At 41.2% G+C, this 26818-nt stretch overlaps 1 protein-coding gene across 4 annotated transcripts in view; it reads left to right on the forward strand.

Annotated features, from left to right (window-relative positions):
• The window catches only part of APBA1 (amyloid beta precursor protein binding family A member 1), a 265234-nt gene that overhangs the window by 71682 nt on the left and 166734 nt on the right, over window positions 1-26818 (forward strand). The window contains exon 1 of one of the 4 annotated variants that reach the window (XM_055272324.2): window positions 10379-10524. The exons of the other annotated variants lie outside the window; for them this stretch is intronic. The gene's annotated coding sequence lies outside the window, so the exon portion shown is untranslated. Of the gene's footprint in view, window positions 1-10378; window positions 10525-26818 lie in introns of those variants that run through there. 4 annotated transcript variants of the gene reach the window in all.

Consider the following 26818-nt stretch of genomic DNA (forward strand, 5'->3'; position numbering starts at 1 on the left):
AAACAACCTAAGAAACCTGACAAACAGCCAGTAAGACAACCCTGAGATTCCAGCCCAAGTAATCTGACTCTGGAGCCACAGCTGGATCTGAACACTAGTTAGTCCTACCTCCCATCAGCCATTTATTGGCCCAAATGGACTGGCTTTGCCCATTAATATTTTACTTTAGTAAGTCAAAAGTTAATACAAAGTAGTTGGGGAAAATGTAAGAAAATATGTGGTTTTATTTATGAATGAGTACTACGGTGTGTTATTCAAAGTGCATAGGGTAAAGCTTAGCTTTGAAAGTTAGAGGAAGCTTGAATTAAAAAAAACTGTAAATGTGCTAATCTGCCAGTCCTAGCAGTAATGGTAGATGCTGCTTGATATGGTTTGTCTGTGTCCCCACCCAAATCTCATATTTAATTGTAGTTCCCATAATTCCCATGTGTCATGGGAGGGAACTGGTGGGAGGTAATTGAATCATGGGGGTGGGTCCTTCCCATGCTGTTCTCCTGATAGTGAATAAGTCTCACAAGATCTGATGGTTTGATAAAGGGGAGTTCCCCTGCACAAGCTCTCTTGCCTGCCACCATATAAGACATCCCTTTGCTCTTCCTTCATCTTCTGCCATGACCGTGAGGCCTTCTCAGCCATGTGAGCTGAGAGTCAATTAAACCTCTTTCCTTTATGTATTACCCAGTCTTGGGTATGTCTTTATTGGCAGTGTGAGAACAGACTAATACACTGCTGCTTCTCTTCTTTCAACACAAAGAGGTAATAACAGATGAACTAAAGGCTGAACTTCACATTTGTGAAGAAAATACAATTCTGGCCAGAATTATGGGGGTTTATTTCATTTTATTTTATTATTATTATACTTTAAGTTTTAGGGTACATGTGCACAATGTGCAGGTTTGTTACATATGTATCCATGTGCCATGTTGGTGTGCTGCACCCATTAACTCGTCATTTAGCATTAGCTATATCTCCTAATGCAATCCCTCCCCCCTCCCCCCACCCCACAACAGTCCCCGGTGTGTGATGTTCCCCTTCTTGTGTCCATGTGTTCTCATTGTTCAATTCCCACCTATGAGTGAGAACATGCGGTGTTTGTTTTTTTGTCCTTGCGATAGTTTACTGAGAATAATGATTTCCAGTTTCATCCATATCCCTACAAAGGACATGAACTCATCATTTTTTATGGCTGCATAGTATTCCATGGTGTATATGTGCCACATTTTCTTAATCCAGTCTATCGTTGTTGGACATTTGGGTTGGTTCCAAGTCTTTGCTATTGTGAATAGTGCCGCAATAAACATACATGTGCATGTGTCTTTATAGCAGCATGATTTATAGTCCTTTGGGTATATACCCAGTAATGGGATGGCTGGGTCAAATGGTATTTCTAGTTCTAGATCTCTGAGGAATCGCCACACTGACTTCCACAATGGTTGAACTAGTTTACAGTCCCACCAACAGTGTAAAAGTGTTCCTATTAGCGAGACTCTGTCTCAAAAAAAAAAAAAAAAAAAAAGTGTTCCTATTTCTCCACATCCTGTCCAGTACCTGTTGTTTCCTGACTTTTTAATGATCACCATTCTAACTGGTGTGAGATGGTATCTCATTGTGGTTTTGATTTGCATTTCTCTGATGGCCAGTGATGATGAGCATTTTTTCATGTGTCTTTTGGCTGCATAGATGTCTTCTTTTGAGAAGTGTCTGTTCATATCCTTCACCTACTTTTTGATGGTTTTTTTTTTTCTTGTAAATTTGTTTGAGTTCATTGTAGATTCTGGATATTAGCCCTTTGTCAGATGAGTAGGTTGCGAAATTTTTCTCCCATTCTGTAGGTTGCCTGTTCACTCTGATGGTAGTTTCTTTTGCTGTGCAGAAGCTCTTTAGTTTAATTAGATCCCATTCCTCAATCCTGGCTTTTGTTGCCATTGGTTTTGGTGTTTTAGACATGAAGTCCTTGCCCATGCCTATGTCCTGAATGATAATGCCTAGGTTTTCTTCTAGGGTTTTTATGGTTTTAGGTCTAACATGTAAGTCTTTAATCCATCTTGAATTAATTTTTGTATAAGATGTAAGGAAGGGATCCAGTTTCAGCTTTCTACATATGGCTAGCCAGTTTTCCCAGCACCATTTATTAAATAGGGAATCCTTTCCCCATTTCTTGTTTTTGTCAGGTTTGTCAAAGATCAGATAGTTGTAGATATGCGGCGTTATTTCTGAGGGCTCTATTCTGTTCCATTGATCTATATCTCTGTTTTGGTACCAGTACCATGCTGTTTTGGTTACTGTAGCCTTGTAGTATAGTTTGAAGTCAGGTAGCGTGATGCCTCCAGCTTTGTTCTTTTGGCTTAGGATTGACTTGGCGATGCGGGCTCTTTTTTGGTTCCATATGAACTTTAAAGTAGTTTTTTCCAATTCTGTGAAGAAAGTCATTGGTAGCTTGATGGGGATGGCATTGAATCTATAAATTACCTTGGGCAGTATGGCCATTTTCACGATATTGATTCTTCCAACCCATGAGCATGGAATGTTCTTCCATTTGTTTGTATCCTCTTTTATTTCATTGAGCAGTGGTTTGTAGTTCTCCTTGAAGAGGTCCTTCACGTACCTTGTAAGTTGGATTCCTAGGTATTTTATCTCTTTGAAGCAATTGTGAATGGGAGTTCACTCATGATTTGGCTCTCTGTTTGTCTGTTATTAGTGTATAAGAATGCTTGTGATTTTTGTACATTGATTTTGTATCCTGAGACTTTGCTGAAGTTGCTCATCAGCTTAAGGAGATTTTGGGCTGAAACAATGGGGTTTTCTAGATATAAAATCATGTCATCTGCAAACAGGGACAATTTGACTTCCTCTTTTCCTAATTGAATACCCTTTATTTCCTTCTCCTGCCTAATTGCCCTGGTTAGAACTTCCAACACTATGTTGAATAGAAGTGGTGAGAGAGGGCATCCCTGTCTTGTGCCAGTTTTCAAAGGGAATGCTTCCAGTTTTTTCCCATTCAGTATGATATTGGCTGTGGGTTTGTCATAGATAGCTCTTATTATTTTGAGATACGTCCCATCAATACCTAATTTATTGAGAGTTTTTAGCATGAAGCGTTGTTGAATTTTGTCAAAGGCCTTTTCTGCATCTGTTGAGATAATCTTGTGGTTTTTGTCTTTGGTTCTGTTTATATGCTGGATTACATTCATTGATTTGCATTTGTTGAACCAGCCTTGCATCCCAGGGATGAAGCCCACTTGATCATGGTGGATAAGCTTTTTGATGTTCTGCTGGATTTGGTTTGCCAGTATTTTATTGAGGATTTTTGCATCAATGTTCATGAAGGATATTGGTCTAAAATTCTCTTTTTTGGTTGTGTCTCTGCCTGGCTTTGGTATCAAGATGATGCTGGCCTCATAAAATGAGTTAGGGAAGATTCCTTCGTTTTCTATTGATGGGAATAGTTTCAGAAGGAATGGTACCAGTTCTTCCTTGTACCTCTGGTAGAACTTGGCTGTGAATCCATCTGGTCCTGGACTGTTTTTGGTTGGTAGGCTATTGATTATTGCCACAATTTCAGAGCCTGTTATTGGTCTATTCAGAGATTCAACTTCTTCCTGGTTTAGTCTTGGGAGGGTGTATGTGTTGAGGAATTTATCCATTTCTTCTAGATTTTCTAGTTTATTTGTGTAGAGGTGTTTGTAGTATTCTCTGATGGTAGTTTGTATTTCTGTGGGATCAGTGGTGATGTCCCCTTTATCATTTTATATTGCGTCTATTTGATTCTTCTCTCTTTTCTTCTTTATTAGTCTTGCTAGAGGTCTATCAATTTTGTTGATCTTTTCAAAAAACCAGCTCCTGGATTCATTAATTTTTTAAGGGTTTTTTGTGTCTCTATTTCCTTCAATTCTGCTCTGATTTTAGTTATTTCTTGCCTTCTGCTAGCTTTTGAATGTATTTGCTCTTGCTTTTCTAGTTCTTTTAATTGTGATGTTAGAATCAATTTTAGATCTTTCCTGCTTTCTCTTGTGGGCATTTAATGCTATAAATTTCCCTCTACACACTGCTTTGAATGTGTCCCAGAGATTCTGGTATGTTGTGTCTTTATTCTCGTTGGTTTCAAAGAACATCTTTATTTCCGCCTTCATTTCGTTATGTACCCAGTAGTCATTCAGGAGCAGGTTGTTCAGTTTCCATGTAGTTGAGCGGTTTTGAGTGAGCTTCTTAATCCTGAGTTCTAGTTTGATTGCACTGTGGTCTGAGAGACAGTTTGTTATAATTTCTGTTCTTTTATATTTGCTGAGGAGAGCTTTACTTCCAACTGTGTGGCCAATTTTGGAATAGGTGTGGTGTGGTGCTGAAAAGAATGTATATTCTGTTGATTTGGGGTGGAGAGTTCTGTAGATGTCTATTAGGTCTGCTTGGTGCAGAGCTGAGTTCAATTCTTGGGTATCCTTTTTAACTTTCTGTCTCATTGATCTGTCTAATGTTGACAGTGGGGTGTTAAAGTGTCCCATTATTATTGTTTGGGAGTCTAAGTCTCTTTGTCGGTCACTCAGGACTTGCTTTATGAATCTGGGTGCTCCTGTATTGGGTGCATATATATTTAGGATAGTTATCTCTTCTTGTTGAATTGATCCCTTTACCATTATGTAATGGCCGCCTTTGTCTCTTTTGATCTTTGTTGGTTTAAAGTCTGTTTTATCAGAGACTAGGATTGCAACTCCTGCCTTTTTTTGTTTTCCATTTGCTTGGTAGATCTTCCTCCATCCTTTTATTTTGAGCCTATGTGTGTCTCTGCACGTGAGATGGGTTTCCTGAATACAGCACACTGATGGGTCTTGACTCTTTATCCAATTTGCCAGTCTGTGTCTTTTAATTGAAGCATTTAGTCCATTTACATTTAAAGTTAATATTGTTATATGTGAATTTGATCCTGTCATTATGATGTTAGCTGGTTATTTTGCTCGTTAGTTGATGCAGTTTCTTCCTAGCCTTGATGATCTTTACAATTTGGCATGATTTTGCAGTGGCTGGTAGCGGTTGTTCCTTTCCATGTTTAGTGCTTCCTTCAGGAGCTCTTTTAGGGCAGGCCTGGTGGTGACAAAAATCTCTCAGCATTTGCTTGTCTGTAAAGTATTTTATTTCTCCTTCACTTATGAAGCTCAGTTTGGCTGGATATGAAATTCTGGGTTGAAAATTCTTTTCTTTAAGAATGTTGAATATTGGCCCCCACTCTCTTCTGGCTTATAGAGTTTCTGCTGAGAGATCAGCTGTTAGTCTGATGGGCTTCCCTTTGTGGGTAACCTGACCCTTCTCTCTGGCTGCCCTTAACATTTTTTCTTTCATTTCAACTTTGGTGAATCTGACAATTATGTGTCTTGGAGTTGCTCTTCTGGAGAAGTATCTTTGTGGCATTCTCTCTATTTCCTGAATCTGAATGTTGGCCTGCCTTGCTAGATTGGGGAAGTTCTCCTGGATAATATCCTGCAGAGTGTTTTCCAACTTGGTTCCATTCTCCCCGTCACTTTCAGGTACACCAATCAGATGTAGATTTGGTCTTTTCACATAGTCCCATATTTCTTGGAGGCTTTTTTATTCTTTTTTCTCTAAACTTCCTTCCTCGCTTCATTTCATTCATTTCTTCTTCCATCACTGATACCCTTTCTTCCAGTTGATCGCATCGGCTCCTGAGGCTTCTGCATTCTTCATGTAGTTCTCAAGCCTTGGCTTTCAGCTCCATCAGCTCCTTTAAGCACTTCTCTGTATTGGTTATTCTAGTTATACATTCATCTAAATTTTTTTCAAAGTTTTTAACTTCTTTACCTTTGGTTTGAATTTCCTCCTGTAGCTCGGAGTAGTTTGATCGTCTGAAGCCTTCTTCTCCCAACTTGTCAAATTCATTCTCCGTCCAGCTTTGTTCCGTTGCTGGTGAGGAAATGCGTTCCTTTGGAGGAGGGGAGGCACTCTGATTTTTGGAGTTTCCAGTTTTTCTGTTCTGTTTTTTCCCCATCTTTGTGGTTTTATCTACTTTTGGTCTTTGATGATGGTGATGTACAGATGGGTTTTTGGTGTGGATGTCCTTTCTGTTTGTTAGTTTTCCTTCTAACAGACAGGACCCTCAGCTGCAGGTCTGTTGGCGTTTGCCAGAGGTCCACTCCAGACCCTGTTTGCCTGGGTATCAGCAGCGGAGGCTGCAGAACAGCGAATTTTCATGAACCGTGAATGCTACTGCCTGATGGTTCCTCTGGAAGTTTTGTCTCAGAGGAGCACGCGGCCGTGTGAGGTGTCAGTCTGCCTCTACTTGGGGGTGCCTCCCAGTTAGGCTGCTCAGGGGTCAGAGGTCAGGGACCCACTTGAGGAGGCAGTCTGCCCGTTCTCAGATCTCCAGCTGCGTGCTGGGAGAACCACTGCTCTCTTCAGAGCTGTCAGACAGGGACATTTAAGTCTGCAGTTGTTACTGCTGTCTTTTTGTTTGTCTGTGCCCTGCCCCCAGAGGTGGAGCCTACAGAGGCAGGCAGGCCTCTTTGGGCTGTGGTGGGCTCCACCCAGTTCAAGCTTCCTGGCTGCTTTGTTTACCTAAGCAAGCCTTGGCAATGGCGGGCACCCCTCCCCCAGCCTCGCTGCTGCCTTGCAGTTTGATTTCAGACTGCTGTGCTAGCAATCAGCAAGACTCCGTGGACGTAGGACCCTCTGAGCCAGGTGCGGGATATAATCTGGTATGCCATTTTTTAAGCCCGTCAGAAAAGCGCAGTATTAGGGCGGGAGTGACCTGATTTTCCAGGTGCCGTCTGTCACACCTTTCTTTGACTAGGAAAGGGAACTCCCTGACCCCTTGCGCTTCCCGAGTGAGGCAATGCCTCGCCCTGCTTCGGTTCGCGCACGGTGCACTGCACCCACTGTCCTGCGCCCACTGTCTGGCACTCCCTAGTGAGAAGAACCCGGTACCTCAGATGGAAATGCAGAAAACACCCGTCTTCTGTGTCACTCACACCGGGAGCTGTAGACTGGAGCTGTTCCTATTCGGCCATCTTGGCTCCCTCCCTGGACTGCTTCTCTTTCCTCATCGGGGGTTTCTTTAAAAGAACTTCTGCTGTATCTCTTAGAAATAAATGGGACAATATGATTGTATTTTTTAATGTATCCATTTACCTGCAGGACAGGAAATGTCTTCATCTGCCTTTTTGTTACCCACTTTCTTGCCCTCTTATTGCCATGTGTCACTTCTTTTAGTAAGCAGCATGGCCTGAGAATAGTGTACAGGCTTTAACTGGACAGGGCAAGGTTAAAAAGCCAGCTCCCGGCCGGGCGCGGTGGCTCACATCTGTAATCCCAGCACTTTGGGAGGCCGAGGCATGCGGATCACAAGGTCAGGAGGTTGAGACCATCCTGGCTAACAGGGTGAAACCCTGTCTCTACTAAAAATACAAAAAAATTAGCTGAGCGTGGTGGTGGGTGCCTGTAGTCCCAGCTACTCGGGAGGCTGAGGCAGGAGAATGGCGTGAACCTGGGAGGCGGAGCTTGCAGTGAGCCGAGATCGCGCCACTGCACTCCAGCCTGGGCGACAGAGCAAGACTCCGTTTCAAAAAAAAAAAAAAAAAAAAGCTAGCTCCCTCACTCACTGTGTCAACCTTGTTTAACTTCTCTGAGCATCAATTTCTTTCTCTGTAAAATGTAGGTGGCACAATAAAGCCTACCTCGTAAAGTTCTTGTGAAGTTCAAACTAGGCAGCAGATATCAAGTTCCTATCACCATGCCTGCTGGCCTGCAGTAGGTGCTAATGTCACATATTCTAGTTCCCTTCTTGCCCCTCTACCTTCTCTGTTGCTCCATTGCACCACCATTTGCCATAGTTGGGTTTGGTTATCAAAAGCAATTTTCTGCTAATGGACAGAGGGCAAGGAGCCCTCTTTGGCTGCACTGATATTCTTGAGGAAGAACAGTATTTGCTTGCATACTAGTGCTCTTTTCAGAGTGATTTGGGTATAAAATCTAGTGAGTATGAGAGTGGATTCTTTTTGTGTGTATATTCACTTGTTAAGCCTGTTGGCAGGACTCTGCCTATATTCTTCCTTCAGGTTCTAGGAGACTGGGGACCAGGGATGTATTTCTTATGTTTACATGAGTTGTCTTTGAGAATTTTCCATCCATTCATTCAATCATTAATTCATTGGATAAATACAGGTTGATTGCTTACTATGTACAGGTATTCTCCTAAGTGTTGGGAATACCACAGTCAATAAAACAATCCCACATCCGTGACCTCATGGAACTTACAACTAGTGAAATTCAGTTTGATGATTTAAAAACAAATGTAATGTAAGCATGTTCTGGACTCTCTGGGTGACCACAAATGCTGCTGTGAGGTTTCAGTGTCTACAATGACATGTGGCTGTTAGTGCCTGGCATCAAATGGCTTTTCCTTAATAGTCAGCAGCTCAAAGGGCACAGGTGAATCTAATTATAAATGATGCCTTACAGCCAAGACCAAATGACAACATAAGCTAATATTTGTGACAATAAAAGCTGCATGTAGAGTTTGAATAGAAGAAAGTGGCTGGAGCATTGAGTCATCACACGATATGCCATAGAATAGGGAGGCCAATCTTGGAAGAACCAGGCTATGGTGTGAAAAGCTAATTTCAACAATATGTTGCATGGCAGATTATTGGCTTTGTAGGTTTGTTTGTATTATCAATTATAAATTTATATTGATTTTATAGCTATATAAGAGCTTGAAACATAAGGTATTTGTAATCTTACACATAATTTCTTTTTAGTTTGCTCTGGGGAGGCCTGAGATAGTTTTTTTTTTCTACTGTAAAGGAGATTAGTACCATCATTCAAGTGCAGAAACATTGTTCCAGAGAAAAATTCTCTACAGGGGTAAAATTCTATGTAAATATGAGCTGTTTGGCAAAAACTAGTTACAGCTTTGATTTATTGAAATATTTTTAAAGGGCAGGAGAAAGGTTATAACTCTTGTTTTTACTCCCCAAATCATTCTGTTTTATGTTTTGTAGTTGTGAACTATTGTTTTTGTGTGAGTCATAACCGAATTGGCGTGTTTAAGAATTTCTCATTAATTCTTATAAAAGAATGAAATTATTCCAACCTCTTCCTTCCTTGTCATGCCTCTCCACTTACCCTCATGTGTGTGCATGTGTGCCCACACTGGTGTGTCTCTCCTCTTGCCCTCATGTGTGCATGTGTGCCCACATTCATGTGCCTCTCCACTTACCCTCATGTGTGTGCCCACACCCGTGTGCCTCTCCACTTACCCTCATGTGTGTGCATGTGTGCCCACACTCGTGTGCCTCTCCACTTACCCTCGTGTGTGCCCACACTCGTGTGCCTCTCCACTTACCCTCGTGTGTGCCCACACCCGTGTGCCTCTCCACTTACCCTCATGTGTGTGCATGTGTGCCCACACTCGTGTGCCTCTCCACTTACCCTCATGTGTGCATGTATCCACACTCATGTGCCTCTCCACTTACCCTCATGTGTGTGCATGTGTGCCCGCACTCATGTGCCTCTCCACTTACCCTCATATGTGTGCCCACACTCATGTGCCTCTCCACTTACCCTCAAGTGTGTGCATGTGTGCCCACACTCATGTGCCTCTCCACTTATCCTCACGTGTGTGCATGCGTGCCCACACCTGTGTGCCTCTCCACTTACCCTCCTATGCGTGCCCACACTCATGTGCCTCTCCACTTACCCTCAAGTGTGTGCATGCGTGTCTGCACTCGTGCACACACCCCCACAAACGCTGTCTAACAACTTCTTTTGACCTATTATACTCACATTTACTCATTTGAGACCTGTCCTCACTGTACACTGCTTTGTACAGCGTTTTGAGATTTGGTTTTAAAAAGCTTTTAGAATTCAAGCTTACTTGACCTTACCCGGGGAATATTAAACAACAATCATAAGTGATTCTCTTTTTGTAATAGTTAGCATTTTCTACTATGTAATACTGCAGTGTCTGATCTCTCCTCTAGACTCTAGGATCTGGGGCAGACTGAAGAGGCCGTTCTCTGTTAGAGAGGGCATTATGTTCGTTCATAGGGTGACCATCCATCTATCCCCATTTGTCTGGCACTGTCCAGGTTTATGTCTGCTCTCTCAGCATAATTGTTAATGATGCCTACTTTCACTCTCAAGAGTATTTCATTTGGATGATAAATTATAAGGTTACTCTAGTTACACAAAACACTTTGGCCTTATGGCTTACTAGAGCCAAACAAAGAAGATGTTTCACAGAATCACTTTAATCACTAATTCTCTTTCTTCATTTGCTTTTAGCTGTAGACCTATGTTTGAATTTATAAAATTGGGAAGTATTTATGTATAAAGATATGGCAATATCCATGTACTTTTTGTACTGTCTCTCTTAGGGATTACAGCAAGTTTATAACAGAAAAGCAGGGATTGGTCACTTTGGAGCAGTGATTGTCTGAACTTCAGCAAAAATTTTGAAGTGTGAGCTGATCAGGACATTTCACATCCAAGAGGTCAAAGCCTGCAAAGCCTGTTACAGTGAGCTTCTAAGATTTACACATATTCTTTCTTCCAAAAATTAAAAGCGAAATTGCATTATCCTGTTCTGCCTAAAATAAAGGTATCATTGACTGGGGCTCAGAAGTTTTGGTTGTAACCGGCTATTTTGGATGACGGTTTTGCCTTTGTCAGAAATTTATTATTTTGGTGTTAAATCTGAGGTCTTCAGCCAGTGATTGGGCTCAGATGGTGGTTTGTGGCATAAGGCATGTGAATGCAAGATGAGAAGATACCTTTTGATTCTTCTGGAGCTAACTGTCCCATTTGCCCTTGGTTCCAGCCATGCATCACTTGTCTTTTTCTCTTTAACTATTTAGTTTTATCCTTACTACCCTTCCAGTGGACCAGGAGAAGGAAAGAAAGGGGAAAATTCCACATGTTGGTTTGCTTCCAAGTCTTTTGATAAGAAAGATGATTGACTCTGTTTGGCATATTTTCATGGTCCTGTGTATGTATGTATTTTTTTGTTTGCGAGATTAAGCATATTCTTTTTCTTGCATATATTTCTATATTTCTAAATATGTAATGTTTTTCATTTTGTGAAATGTAGGCACTCACTAGAATAAAAACTCCACTAGGGGAGACTCATAGCCTATTTTATTTCCCAGTCTCTCCCCCAGGGCCTAAAGTGGTGCCTGGTGCCAAGTAGGTGCTCAAAAATAACAAGAATGAAGAATGCCATAGAGACAGAAAGTAGATTAGTTTTTGCTGGGGTGAAAGATAGAAGAATGAGAGTGACTGCTAACAGGTCTGTGATTTCTTTTTTCTTCTTCTTCTTCTTTGTTTTTTAATGAGACAGAGTCTCGCTCTGTCACCCAGGCTGGAATGCAGTGGCGCGATCTTGGCAAACTGCAAGCTCCGCCTCCCAGGTTCATGCCATTCTCCTGCCTCAGCCTCCCAAGTAGCTGGGACTACAGGCGCCTGCCACCATGCCCAGCTAATTTTTTGTATTTTTAGTAGAGATGGAGTTTCACTGTGTTAGCCAGGATGGTCTCGATCTCCTGACCTCGTGATCCGCACGCCTTGGCCTCCCAAAGTGCTAGGATTACAGGCGTGAGCCACCGCGCCCCGCCAGGTCTGTGTTTTCTTTTGGAGGTGATGAAGATGTGCTGGATTGAGATAGTGGTGATGGTTGCAAAACCACGTGATCATACTAAAAACCACTGAATTATACATTTTAAAAGGTTTAATCTGATGGAATGTTAATTATATCTCACTTTTTTAAATTGCAAAAAGAGAATACATGAAAAAAGAAAGGATTAATAAATTATATGCCTTATCCATTGTCATAGTTGGTGCTTAAAACATATATCTTTTGAATGAATGAATGGTTGTTTTTCTATACCAAATCATCTAAGTAAATGTTTCTCTCAAAGCATGGTCTGTGTGTCACTCATTGTGTGGCTTGGTAGTTATCTGGTTAAAAATCTCTGAGTTTACAAGTTGAGGTTGCCCATGGAGCCTGAGCATTGTTTGGTATTAGAAGGGGTTGAAATACAGGGGAAAATGTAGTAGACTATCTTTGGGAAAGTAGTTTTGTTTGTGAGTCAGAAATACAAGTAAGCTCCTGTCTATTGAGATTGTTTGATTCAAGCACTACCAAAGGAGACTGCAATGTGATGCTTTTTGAACATTTTTTTAAATATGGAGGAGATACCTCTGTCACAGGCAGTCTCGGTTCAAATCTTCCAACTCTTTCATTCTATGCTCTTGTTAAATCAGTTTAAAGTCCTTATGAATCTGTTACTCTGCAGAGAGCAAAATTTGTCAAAACAGATTAACGCCATCTCTTGAAACATTTAGCTATACTATGACAACTAATCTACAAGGATTTGTCAGAATTCATGTAATTTACCCACTTAATAGTTGCCAACAAGTAGTTTTATGGTCCTTCAAGTCAGCAAAGGCAGGTTATGGTGGTGGGAATGGTTTTACATCCTCTTTAGCACAAGGTCATGTAGACTTCTAAAAATATATCTTCCTGTATTTCAGGCAACTTTCTTGTATTTTCTCTCAAATGATAGATATGAAATTAGTTTGAAAAGAGTGTTTACTATTACATGAATACTAATTAATATTATCTTTATTGTATCTGAACTACGTTGAGAGAAATAAAAAACTGACCTCCTGATCAAAAAGGGAGTTTGAGGCTCTTTCAGCTTTGGAATAGATTAACTTCTTGTGTTTGAAACTTTTCCTGGAAGGTAATTATTTTATCTTGTTCACAATAAACAAATGATCTAAATAGCCTGCATCTTGTTTGTTATTAAAATATGTGAATCTGCTGCACATACTTTTGTATTATCAGCTTTTCTTTTTGTATTCTAAAATTATACTAGGGATACCTGATAGTTATATAGCTATAAGCTTTATTAGTACTACTATTAAACATTTGTGAATTTTTTTATTATGTGTTAGCAAGTATGTTATGCCGTTTATTTATATTATCTCATTTAAGCCTCCCAGATGGAGGATGAGTTAACATCCCTATTTTATTTTTATTTATTTATTTATTATTTATTTATTTATTTATTTATTTATTTATTATTATTATTTTTTGAGATGAAGTCTTCTCTGTTGCCCAGGCAGGAGTGCAGTGGCACATCTTGGCTCACTGCAACCTCCGCCTCCCAGGTTCAAACGATTCTCCTGCCTCAGCCCCCAAGTAGCTGGGATTACAGGTGTGCACCTCCACACCAAGCTAATTTTTCTATTTTTAGTAGAGACAGGGTTTCACCATGTTGGCCAGGCTGATCCCAAACTCCTGACCTCAGGTGATCCACCCACCTCTCTCCCAAAGCTGTGATTAAAGGTGTGAGCCACCACGCCCAGCCAACATCCCTATTTTAAAAATGAAGAGACTTGCCTAAAGTTACACGTAGCTGATAAGTGGTCGAGCTAGACTTGGGCTGTCACTATTGGGCTGCTTTCTCATAAAGAGCTTCTGCTTACATCTTTTCAAACTCTCACAAAAACCATGCCACTCCCATTTTACAGATGAGGAAGCAAAGGTTCAGGGTCACACAGCTACTAAGAGACAGAAGCTGGACTTGAAGTAAGATCATCTGGTCCTAAACCATAGTGCTATTTCTGCAGAATTGCCGTCACCATAGTCAGCGGAAATCGTTTTTGGCCACAGCCTGTGCTCTCCCTGCCTTCTTTGCATTTCCTTGAAGGCAGAGAGAGGGGAGTTAACAGGAGTCCCAATTTTTATGGGAGACACAGTTTTGAAATAGCCTCTCTTCCTGGTCATTACCAGGGAGGCAACAGATTAGAAAGAAGGGAGTATAGCAGCTGCTCCCCTTAGACAAAACAGCAAGTTAGTGTGGGGAGCTTTGGTCATGTTTCTGGGTGTAAGATGAGGGCTGTAATCAGATCAGATATTTGCAGAAACGCTACCAGGCAAAGTGAACCTTTGACTTGTTTTGGATCAGTCTTATAAAAACGTGTGAAGCCCCAGAAAGAAACTTACATTGGCCTCCTGATCGTCCTCTCCCTTCGAGCGAATGTGCTGGTTCTTAACAATTTGGCAGCCGTAGATTCCTTAGAGTAGTGGTTCTCACACTTTAGTCTGCATCGGAATCCTCTAGAAGACTTGGGAAAACACAAACCTCTGGGCCCAGCCCCCAGAGGCTCTGATTCAGGAGGTCTGCATAGTGTCTGAGAATTCACACTTTTAACACATTCCTGGGTGCTGCTGGTGCTACTGGTCCAGGGGCCACACTTTGAGAACCACTCTTTCAGAGAATTTTGGTGAAAGCTCTATAATCCTTCCTTCAGTAGATACTAGGTTGATAATTACTAAGTTTTGAATTATCAAACTTTGGCAAGCTTGTTTAAATATGCTGGTGAGTGGTTTGGCATCGGAGGGAATATGTGAGAGTGTTTTACCAAACAATTTGAAATTGGTTTGGTGAGTCAGTTAGGAACAGCACCTAGAACACTGTGGGAACTCCTCAGTTCCATTGAGGACCCAGTGGGAACACTGACTATTGTAAACGAGTAGTAAGAAATGCTTAAAACCACTTATAGTATTTGCAAAGTTGTTAAAGGCAATGACTAAAACACTTTTTCAAATAGTGACAGTTGGAATGAAATGCAGTTCTCTAATGTATGCAATTAAAATTTAGACTAGTTTTTAAAATTGGGGTAAATATATGTAATATAAAATTTACCATTTTAGCCATCATTAACTGCACAGCTCACATTGTCGTGCAGCCATCCACACTATCTGACCTTAGAGCTCTTCATCTTGTAACCTTGAGACTCCAAACTCATTAAACAACTTCCCGTTTCCCTCTCCTCCCAGCCCCTGGCAACCACCAATTCTACTTTCTGCTCTATGAATTTGACTACTCTAGCTTCCTCATATAGGTAGAATCATACAATATTTGTCCTTTTGTGACTGGCTTAGACTAATTTTTGAAGATACTTTGAAACAGTTATAAAATGCAGCAAAAATATCCTAACAATGAATGAAATATAAACTAAAAAAAGCACTTGAAAACAAAATCAAGTTAGAAATCTTGATCCTTGGACTTTCAAAAATCTTCCTTCATGGCGGACTATAACTTGAAACCCATTTCCTGGTGTATTCCAGGACCAAGGCTAGTCTGGATACCTTTTCCGTCTCCCCACAGATGGATCTTGCTTCCTATTCCTACAAGAACCTTGTCCCCTTGTAGGCCCTTAGGCAGAGCTGGGTCTTGAGCCCCCAACTTCGTCTATTTATTCATTCAGTAGATACAGGTTCTGTTCAAGATGCAGGGACCTAGAGGAGAGCCACCTTCCTTCTGCTTCCTTTCACCACCACCCCCACCTTAAAGTGTCTACTGGGGACCCAGAAGGACCACACCTGTCATTACCTGCCCACCTGGAGTGAGGTGTGCTGTGTCAAGTAGATTTCTCGGTTGATAAAGCATACAACTTTAAATGTCTTTTAAAACTTTTACCTATGTCAGTGGGAATCTTTCCATAATGTATTAGTCCCTTCAGCCTCAAGCAGAATGTGCCAAACATAATTTAACCTTTCCTCCATAAGCAAGGTCAGTGTTGCACTGTAAATATTGATTTGCACCCCCACTAAATGGCTGGGAGCTGCTGCATGTAATTCAGCAGCCACTACCGTTTCAGCTGTCACTTTTCAAGATGTCTTCACATCCACTTCTAATTTGCTAGTTTTAGGAAGACCTATGCAGAAAATCAGATACTCCAAGCCTTCAACCAGTTGACTGGGCTGAAGATAGATTGCAACAGAAGATAGATTGTGTCCTTTAGTATCTGCCCTCTGCTTCTAGATGTATAGAATTCCCAATATTTAGTTGGACATGAGGCACCAGAATAGGGAAGATTGCATTTCCCTTCACCTACTTGCAGGTATATGTAGTCGACACAACTAAGTACTAGTCAATGAAATGTAAACAGAATGCAACATCTGTGGAGGATAGGGGGTGTCTTCTTAAAGGATGGTGTGCACCCTTCTTTCTATTAATAACATGCTCGGAACATGGTTGTGATGGCTGCAGCTCCAGCTTGGATGCAAGGATAAGCTGTCTGCTCTCATATAGCTGGCACTATTATACTAGCCATAATCTGGATTTTTATATAAAAGAGAAACAAACATATATCTTGTTCATTCGCTATGAGCCTGTGTCTTGGTTACTTGTAGCTAAATCTCATCATAACAAATACACAGATAAATCAGATGAAAGGATTTAGATGCCTGGAAAGAATAAAAGTTCCACATCAGTGGGTAAAAGAAAAATATCAGCAGAATCCCAACATATAAATAGATAACAAGTGCTAGGCACAGTGGCTCACACCTATAATCTCAGGGATTTGGGAGACCAAGGCAGGAGGATTACTTGAGCCCAGGAGTTCAATGCCAGCATGGGCAACATATCAAGACTGTCTCTACAAAAAAATTTAAAAATTAGCAGGGTGTGGCTGTGCATGCCTGTAGTACTAGCTACTTGGGAGGCTGAAATGGGAAGATCCCTTGAGCCAAAGAGTTAAAGATTACAGTGAGCCATGATCACACCACTGCACACCAGCCTGGATGACGGAATGAGACCTTGTCTCCCAAAAGGGGTGAGGGAGATGCAAAAAAACAAAACAATCAATCAATAAAGAAGTTGCTCCGATTGGGTGGGGGTGTCTAGAGTCTCATCGGTTCAGCCTTCCCTCCCATCTGAAGCATCACTGATCGTGAATTGCTGTAGAACACAGTTTGAAAACTGGCGTGCCTGACCTGAAGGTCTCTTCAGAGCTTAGAGCTTAGATACTGAAAGAGCTACCCTCAGACTGTAATTAGGATAATTGTTGAGTTCCCTCTAGGTGTTTCCTTAGGCATCCTGCTACTATCGTTTACCACCATCCCAAGAGATCCAGGGTATTTAGCCTCACTGTGGATATAGCTAGATTGAGCAACTTTGAACGTCTGAAAAATCATCTATGAACCCACAAATAAACAAAAAATATTCTATCCTTGAATGCAAAAGGAAACAGTTATCACCAAGATCATATCCTTTTCTGCATCGGAGATGTGGAGCCACTCTCAGATTGACAATAATGGATATAAAATGGTCTATGAGTTAGAGATCTACTAGAATATTTCTTGAAGTGTGACATAATCCGAAGCCATGGAGAGCAGGGTGGACTAGACAATCTCAGAGGTGTGTGCCATTCTATTAACTACAATTCCATTAATAAGCAGGAAGGCACACATTGGGAACTAGGTGGATTTTCTTCAGTATGCTTTTGATATTGCCTCTAAGCACAGATTCCCAAGGAAACTAAACTACAAGATAAGTCAAAGGAGATTGAAAATATTAAATATCAGGTATTTCTTTGACTTATTGACTGCTTGATGTTTAGCATTAGACTTCACACCAGACAGCAATGTTACAGATATTACCCAGGCACTCGGGCAGCTTTCATATAAAGTTTATTTGAGCCTTAGTTTTTTATCTCCTTGTTGCTGGTATCATCACCTTGAAAGTGAACTGTAACAATACATGTATGTAGAACCTGTATTTTGTTTTTAATAATATTTATAATAGTTTATATGAATTGACGGTTTACTTTGTGCCAATCTTTGTGTTAAGTACTTCATATCACATTTCTCATTTAATTCATATCACTACATTGTAGTTGTTAATATCTCATTTGACAGATGAGAAAATTTATGTCCAGAGAGCTTTGGTAACTTGCCTAACACTGGTAACAGCAGATCATTATTCAGACCTCTTGTTAGACTCCAAAACATTATTCATAACCACCACTTCTTCACCAGAAAGTGTTATGTGATTGGCTTGGGTAATGCCTACTCATCAGAAAAGAACTGCAAATGTTGGATGGAATGTAGTTCAGAACTCTTTGGGCAGTCAATCACGTGTGCCTTTTTTGTTAGGGTTTTGTTCATATTCTCACCAAGAATCCTCAATCAGGTTATTACTATATATTATTATAATCCCCAATCATAATCATATAATCATATTGTACCCAAGAATATTATATTCACCACAACCTCCCTTCCTCTATAATGTCATCCAAATCTTATGTCATCCTTCCTTTCCCTCACTCCCTGATTCTCTTCACATTCCTTAGTTTATCTTTCTTATGATCACCTGTTTCATGGGAAATAGTAACCTGGATAGATAAGGCGGCCTGTTTGTCCAAGAGCTGCTTTGACATGTTGGCTCACCAGAGGAGACTGGGGCCCAAGAACTTGATTAAACACCCTGGTTCCTTGTCACTCAAGTGAGGTGTGCAGAACAGCAGCATCAGCGACACTTGGCAGACTCTTGGGCCCCACCCAAACCTACTGCATCATAATCTGCATTTTAAATACACCCCCTACCTCTGTGATTTTAGGCACATTGAAGTTTGAGCAGCATGGCTCTTGTCTGTTGCTGCAGCCATGATATGTCGTAGATGGTCCCAGAGCCTGTTTACAAGGGGAAAAGATGGACAGAACCAGCAGGAATACCCAGAGCCTGTGGCCCAACTCAGGGATATGATAAGTCAAGAGGAGGAAAGAGCCAGGAGTTGTCCCCAGCATAAATAAAGAAGACCTACAGAATCTAACGCCAGAAGATCCAACACCTCTGCTGTTATGCAAATGTAATAACGCATTCAGTCCAACTTGGAATCTATAGAAAGTTAAGTAAAAGTTGAGTAATCAAGGTCACAAAAGTCATTTAAGGGCAGTCATTTAAGAGAGCTTCACTGAACAAATTTCACAACTAACAAATCTTTCATGGATGAAAAACGCTGATAAAAGGTTTCCTTTTTGAAAAGTGATTTTGTGTATTTGCTTAATTTTATTTTAATCCTGGACCTCTTATCTACTTTGGCTTTCATTGGCATCAATGGGAATGTGAAAGAATTGACCTCATTTGAAAGTTCCTTTCAGCAAATGGTCAAAGCTTTGTTTTCTGCTTCATTGTTTTCTAAACTGGTGCATAAAAATAATACTTGTGCTTCAGGCATGTGCTGGCAACTTTAGCCTCCTGTAATTTCCTGAGCCACATATTACATCTGTTTTCTGCTTACAGATGAACCTCAGCTCTAACTCCCTCAGGGTCTCCTTCGTGTTCTTTTGGCGCCTTGTTGACAGTTGTTTGGTAATTCTTATGGTTATAATTCTTTGAATATCTTTTCAGTTATGATTGGATGAGGTCTAAGCAAGTGAAATATGACATATTGCCTTTTTCCTGTCAAAGCAACCCCATATCATATATGCATGATACCATGGTTGCTGATTTAAAAACCAATTCTAGAAGGAAAAATGTCATGTTTCCTAGAGATTATAAATAACTAGACACAGATAAGCACAGGTGTATTTATATTGGCCTCCAAATATTCTGATAAGAAAGAAATACAGTCTGTTGTTTGACTTTCAAAGGGTAAATATTAAAAATGTAACAGAAATGCAACTTTTGGCTTTGTATTTTAAATGCATTATCTTTGGAAAATATTATGATAGAATGAAGTATAGACACTGTAAAGCCAAAGGTTAGAGTCTTCTCACAGTGATAATTACTCTGCAGTATTTGAATGACTAGCAAGTTTCTTATATGGCATTTTATAATACTGTTTTTTTGCAGAAGCCTTTATCATTTTACATCATTTAATTTGGTAAAATGATATAATATTCCTATGTATATAGAAAACCTCAGTTCCTATTAATGTATTCAGTCATGTTTATAGTTCAGTTTTCAGGTTCAGGACAATTTTATTCCTAATGATATTAAGAAAAGCTCATATAAGAAACTACTTCTTTTTTTGTTTGTTTGTTTTAATAAAGAAAAGAGGTTTAGTTGACTCAGAGTTCCGCATGGCTGGGGAAGCCTCAGGAAACTTACAATCACGGTGGAAGGGGAAGCAAGCATGTCTTACATGGTAGCAGACAAGAGAAGAGTGAGCACGTGAAAGCATAGGAAAGACTGTCATTTATAATACCATCAGATCTCATCAGAAACCACTATTTATTTATTTATTTATTTATTTTTAAAGAGATAGGGTCTTGCTCTGTTGCCCAGGCTGGAATGTAGTGGCGTGATCATAGCTCACTTTAACTTTGAACTCCTGGCTCAAGGGATCCACCCATCTCCGCCTCCCAAGTTGCTAGGAATACAGGTGCTCAACACGACAACCTGCTAATTTTTAAATGTTTTGTAGCGACAGGGCCTCACTATGTTACCCAGGCTGGCTTCAAACCCCTGGCCTTAAGCAAGCCTCCTGCCTTGGGCTCCCAAAGTACTGGGATCACAAGCAGAGCCACTGCTTCTGTCTGTTCCAGAAAGCACTTCCTTTGGTACAGAAACCATGAGCTTTGTGATCCATAAGAATGAAGACATCGTAAAATATTATGACTATAAGATATGGAGGGACTTCAATTTCCTGTTCAGCATTCTAATAAGATTCTAATAAGGGTAATTTAGGTAAATGACTTTCTAATTATTGAAAACGATGAATGTATCTGTAGAAAAAAATCACTTTTATTATACAAGCAAGAAAACACAATAACCCAGTTAAATGGATTTCAGCAATGATAAGTAAGGAGAGGACCAGTCTTTGTGAGTAAAAGCACCCATCCTATCAAAGTCAGCTTAGGAAACGAGCATGTCTTGAAGACCTGGTTTGTTGATGTTGGACACATGTATTTAGGGGAGAAAACAGACTTTTTTTTCCTTTTTTTAAGTTCTTAGCTGAGACACTTTTCTGAAAACAAAAATCAGATTAACAAAAGAAAAGCATGCAAAAGTTTATTAACATGTGCTGTACCTATCACATGGGAAAGGCCTCGGTTCAAAAGCATTTCTTTCTCAAGGCAGTAGCTTAAGGGCCTTGCTTTAAAAGTATTTTAACGGAGCTGTAAATCCTACATAGTGACAAGACAAAAGAGAGAACAACTGTGGTGTTTTAAAAGGCGGGAAAATGAGGGAAGATGCTAAAATCTGTTCCCAGTTTCCTCTGGTGCCAGCTTGGTGCCTTCTCTGGGCCGAGAAGTGCCATCTCCAGGAAGGAAGGATTCGTGTCCTGCCATTAGGTGGTTAGAGGCTGAGGCAGAGTGTTCCCCTGCATTTTCAATGTCTTTAACTTAACAACTGTCTTTGAAGGGAATTTTGGTTCCCTTCATATTGTTAACAAGCTTCTATGTTGAGCATTCAAAAGAAGTGGCAGACATGGTTCTTGGCTTTCAGATGTGTACTTAATCAAAGAGACTGGGTATCTTCTTATACATTAAGACATTTAGGAATATTTGTCAGCCATCTGTATTTGAAAGTATAAACTGTTATTCCACTGGAAGAGCTCTGTATTGATTGTGGATTCAGGAATCCACAGGGGAAGGCTAGATTCAGAAAAGACAGAGAACTAAAGAGAAGGGGTAAAGAGGCACCTGGAGAGAGGGGGAAATGCAGTTAACTGGACATCATCAGGACCTCACATCAGAAGTTCTGCCTTGAAAGCATTTAGAAAAGTGGGGCCTCATAGGCAGTACCTCTCTCCTCCCTCGGCTGCCTTGCCTCTGCTTTGGGAGGGAAGCATTACATGCAGTTTTTCACCTCCTCCCACAATTTGGGACCATAGTACGGGGGACCTCTTGGAGTCATGGCAACGGTGGGAAAGGATTTTCTTCATGGGTCTATTCAGATTTGCACTTGGCAGAAAACTTTCAGCAGAAAGCCATTAGCTTTCTCTTAGGACTTTGGTTTTCAAGTTGAGTTTGGAACCAGAACTGAAGATTAAAACATGCAGAATATTCTCTATGCCATTTAGCTGTCTGCAGAAACCCACTGTTGCTGGGTACCCAGCCATGTCCCCTGCCCACCCCCACCCTGGTGAAGCTGGGAGTGAGAAGCCAGGGGAAGCACAGTGTATGCACATGGCCAGAAAAAGACTGACACAATTCGTGGGTATTAGAGCATAGTTCTCTTTCAGGAAATTGGGGGTGATTATTTCTCCTTCATTGTGTGCAGCATCCTTTTGAGATCATTTGGGGAGGGATTTTGTCAGACTGGAGAATTGTGATTAATGGTGAAGGCCTTCGAGAGCCAGCCCGTGTGAATGCATTATTCTCAGCTGCTTTCCCATCTGCACACACAGATTGCTCAGTGCCAGTGCCATGAGGCCTCCAGAGCTGAGCTGGTCCCGCCTCATTATTTTGGCTGATGAACAAATAGACCCAGGGAGGGTAAGGAGCTTACCCGGCAGCACATAAGGAGCCGGCCCAAAGCCAGGACTAGAACCAAAGTCTCCCATGTCCACAGGATACTGTTTCCTCGCCTAACACAATGCCACTCTGTTCACCATTCAATTCAAGAGCTATTTATTTGAACCTCGCTGGATCTGCCAGGAACTGGGCTAAGCCCTGGGGTTTCTAAAATAGGTAAAGCATGTTCCCGCCCCATGAGGAACTCATAGTCTAGGAGGGAGGGAGAAACATTGATAGTACATCTTGTTATTTTTAAAAAAATGAAGAGAGGAATGAGCACGGGGATAGAAACTCAGAGGAAGAGCACGTGGACCATCCTAGGAGTGCTGAAGCAGGTGTCATTGGAGCGGAGGCTTAAAGGACTGGCAAGGGTGAGTTTTGGGAAGGAGGGTGAAAAGAGCAGCCCAGAGGAGGAGCGGCATGAGCCCCACCTGCTGTGCTTCCACTACCAAACCAAGTCCTCATGCTCCTCCATAGAGAAGCAGGAGGGGCTTCACCTTTAATTCAGTAACGTCATTTCTCTTAACATTGCAGGTAGAATATACAGTGAGTATTTTGGATTTTTCTTTTTCTATTTCATCAAGTAGAAGATGGACCTAAAATGTTTGGCCAGAGAGAAATAGAAAAGCCAATCCCAGTTTAAATTGCTTGAATCTGATTCAATCAGGATCTCAGATCTTCCGGTTCACGATTTCAGCTTGTTTTGAAAGCTACCTAAATTGAGGAGGGGGCAGGGCACAGAATGAGTTTTGGCTTTAATACACTAAAGACTACCCTAATAACCTGAAAGACCCAGTAGAAAACCATGGGCTAAATGAGATACTGAATGAAAGCTGGGTACTGAGACCCCCACCATGCCTTGTTTCTGGTGATTTCATGCTCCAAATCTTGTCATGATACACTGCACACATCCCTCTGTATAGTGCTTTAAGTGGTTGTGAGAGAGGAAGGGGAGCCCATGGGTCAGAAACCCCCTGTTACATGGAAAGAGCAGAGAAAGAAGAATTAGAGTGGATGCCTTCTCTGTCTGGGCCTAGCATCACGTCATTTGGTCTTTTCCCATGAGCAATGGAATCAAGCAACAGTGATTGATTATCTTCTAAGTACAAAGCATTTTGCTAAGTGCTTTGAGGATATCAAGAATGAGATGCACCGGGAGCAGTGGCTCATGCCTATAGTCCCAGCACTTTGGGAGGCCAAGGCAGGTGGATCACTTGAGCCCAGGAGTTTGAGACCAGCCTGGGCAATGTGGTAAAACCCCATCTCTATTTTTAAAAAATTACAAAAATTAGCTGGGCATGGTGGTATGTGCCTGTAGTTCCAGCTGAGGTGGAAGGTTGGCTTGATTCTGGGAGGCGGAGGTTGTAGTGAGCTGAGATTGTGCCACTGCATTCCAACTTGGGCAATAGAGCCAGACCCTGTCTCGAAAACAAACAAAAACAAAAGCATGAGAAGATAATATTCTTCCCCTCAAGCCCCCTATAGAGAGCAAGGTCTTATGCTATATAAGGTAGAACTGTACTACTTCTTTATTTAGTAGCCATGTTAATGTTGGCAAGGAAGTATGAGCTTCAATTTCATCTGTAAATTGGGGGCACTAGTTACAGGGATGTGGTGAGATTAAATGAGATAATCTATGTAAAGCTCCTAGCATAATGCCTGCCATATGATACATACTCAGTTAATATTATTTGCCATAATCATGATCATCATTGTGGTGCAGAGGAACTAAGCTCTGACTTGTAAGCTCTGATGCCTATTTTGACATCTCCACATGGATCTTTAACAAGCAGATCAAACTTAACATGTCCAAAAAATGGAAGTGCTGATTGTTTTCCTCTCCAGACTGTTTTTTTTTTCTCATCTTCACAACCGATTAAATGGCATCACCATGTTATTGCTAAAACCAAAGACTTGGGGAACATCATTGATTTCCTCCCTTTTTCTTTTCCTTAATTTCCAACCAACAAACAAGTTTTGTCTTTGCTGCTTCTTAAAAAAAAAATCATGAACTTGCCTATTTCTCTCCCATCTCTGCTGCTACCACTCTGGTCCAAGGCACCATTGTCTGTTGCGTTTCATTTGTAGCTCTTTCATTCTCCCACTGTCAATAAGCTTTTTAATGACATTGCCCCCTTTTCTGTTTCTCCAATATGCCAACCCCTTTCCTACCTGAGGGCCATTGCACTAGATATTTCATCTAATGGGAACGTTCTTTCTTTCTCCCCAATAGCTTCATTATTTGCTTGCCTTTGCAAATCAGGTATCTGTTCAAATGTCATTCCCACAAAGAGGTCTTCCCTGACACTGCTTCTTTCACCCACCTCACCCATCACCCAGTTTCTTTCTTTTTCTTTTCTTTTTTTTTTTTTTTGAGACGGAGTCTTGCTCTGTCACCCAGGCTGCAGTATGGTGGCACAATCTCGATTCACTGCAACCTCCACCTCCCGGGTTCAAACGATTCTCCTGCCTCAGCTTCCTGAGTAGCTGAGATTACAGGCACCCACCACCATGCCCAGCTAACTTTTTGTATTTTTGGTAGAGACGGGGTTTCACCATGTTTGTCAAACTGGTCACAAACTCCTGACCTTAAATGATCCGGCCACCTCAGCCTTCCAAAGTGCTGGGATTACAGGCTTGAGCCACCATGCCAGGCCAATATCACAGTACATTCTTTTATTTTTTCTGGAACATCTCCACGGCTGCTACCAAAGGTGGGTCATGGGGAAGTACTGGACAATCTCATTGGATGTTTTTTGGAGAGGGCTGGGAAGTAGTTTACATCACTTCTACTCATTATTCTTAGACAGACATCAGTCTCATAAACCCAACCTACTTGCAAGGGATGCCAAGAAATGTCATTTTCTCATGTGCTCAGGAAGATGAAACAGTGTGGCAAACACATCTTTGACTTCCACAGCTCATGTAACTGAAAGTCCAAGTGTGTGGCTTACAGATACACCAATGACACCAAGCTCCAGTTTTTCTCTCTCCAACTCTGGATTCTCTTTCAGTTTGGCCACATTCTCAGATAGGTTGTCCTCTTGCTTACAGTGGCAAATAAACAATGAGGCTCTTTCCTAGAAGCCCCAGTGGAAGTCTTCTAGACTCTGGGGCACCTGCCCATCACAAAACCAATTACTATGATGAAATGAATGCGACCCGTTGATTACCTTGGATCACTATTGTGTTCTCGATCACTGAATTTGGAGGATGGGGAGGCAATTGAACCATAGCGAGTCGAGACTGGGAATGGATGAAGCTTTAAAAAACTCTTGTGGGAAGTAGGATGAATGGATGCCAGTGGCAAAAAAAGACAAAAATGTTCACTACAACAGCATATAAGATTTATCAACCAACAATATACAATTCTAAACACTCTGATCAATGGACCATATTTTCTTCTTGAATTATCTTTAGCAACAATGGTCTCTACCAGAAGCACATACAGCCAAACTATTTTTTAAAGTATATGGAACTCTTGGTTCTTTGCTTCATCATACTTTAGGCTGAATTTTTTTGTTGACTAAGGAGAGAGCTAAGTGGCTTCATTCTAGTAAAAAATACTTATTTGGGGTTGTTAGTTGTAATGGGCAGCCAGGTCTTCCCTTATATTTCCCACCTCTACAGAGTTCTTAGAAAATGCAGATATAGCTCATTTTTTAGGCAACAAAGAGAGGATGATCTGGAAGCAGCATTGAGAATTAAGGAAGACACCAGCTCTTCCTCCTAGTCCAGGAAAATAAGGGCTTGTGTAAAGAAACCACCACCATTTGAGACCCTTACAAGGGAAGCAGTGCCCTCATGGGAGCACAAAACTGTGGCTAGAGAAAGAAAATGAAGAATGTTCCACAAAGAGGTTGGCTTTAAAAATCCCCTGCCCAAAAGCCAGGTTATCATGATTTCAGCTCAGGTATGGGCTGAATCAAGGAAAACCTCAGTGATCAGTCAACTGGAGGTTACCCGTTGTTGAGTTATGGTCACTCAGCAAATATGTGTTGAGACCATGATGTGCCAGCCCTCAGTTAGGTTCAGCATCAAATACATATCAAAAATAGAAACTTTGATAATAAGAGATGTACAAATGATCACAGCATATATAGGGAGATCTGATTCTGAGCTGCTTGTATACAGTAAGGGGCAAGGAGATGCCAGTAGTCAATCTGGACACAACATTCAGCACATAGAGTTAGCTGCTGTAAAGGCCAAGCCCTAGAAGGATACTGATCTGTTTTTATAGTGGTTATTATGTATGGATGGGTGTTGAGTGATGGCTCTAGCTGCTTGCCCCAGCAGAAATCCTGTTGAGCAGCTGCAGTAAGGGTTCAGGAGTTCTATGACAGCAGAGTAAAATCCATGGGCCAGACAATTGGTCATTGCAACAGGTTCCATCATGAAGTGACGAGGCAGGCATATACATAGGTGGGCAGTCTAGAATAAGGCTCAACTTAAAAATGCCAGGACAGGTTGCCAGCAGGTAGCAGAGCCCATCCCAGGGCCATATGAGAGGCTGGATTTGGGTTTTGGGGATGAGATAAGCAGGAGAAAGGC

Source organism: Symphalangus syndactylus, chromosome 3 (assembly GCF_028878055.3).
Source record: "Symphalangus syndactylus isolate Jambi chromosome 3, NHGRI_mSymSyn1-v2.1_pri, whole genome shotgun sequence".
Taxonomy (NCBI): Eukaryota; Metazoa; Chordata; class Mammalia; order Primates; family Hylobatidae; genus Symphalangus; species Symphalangus syndactylus.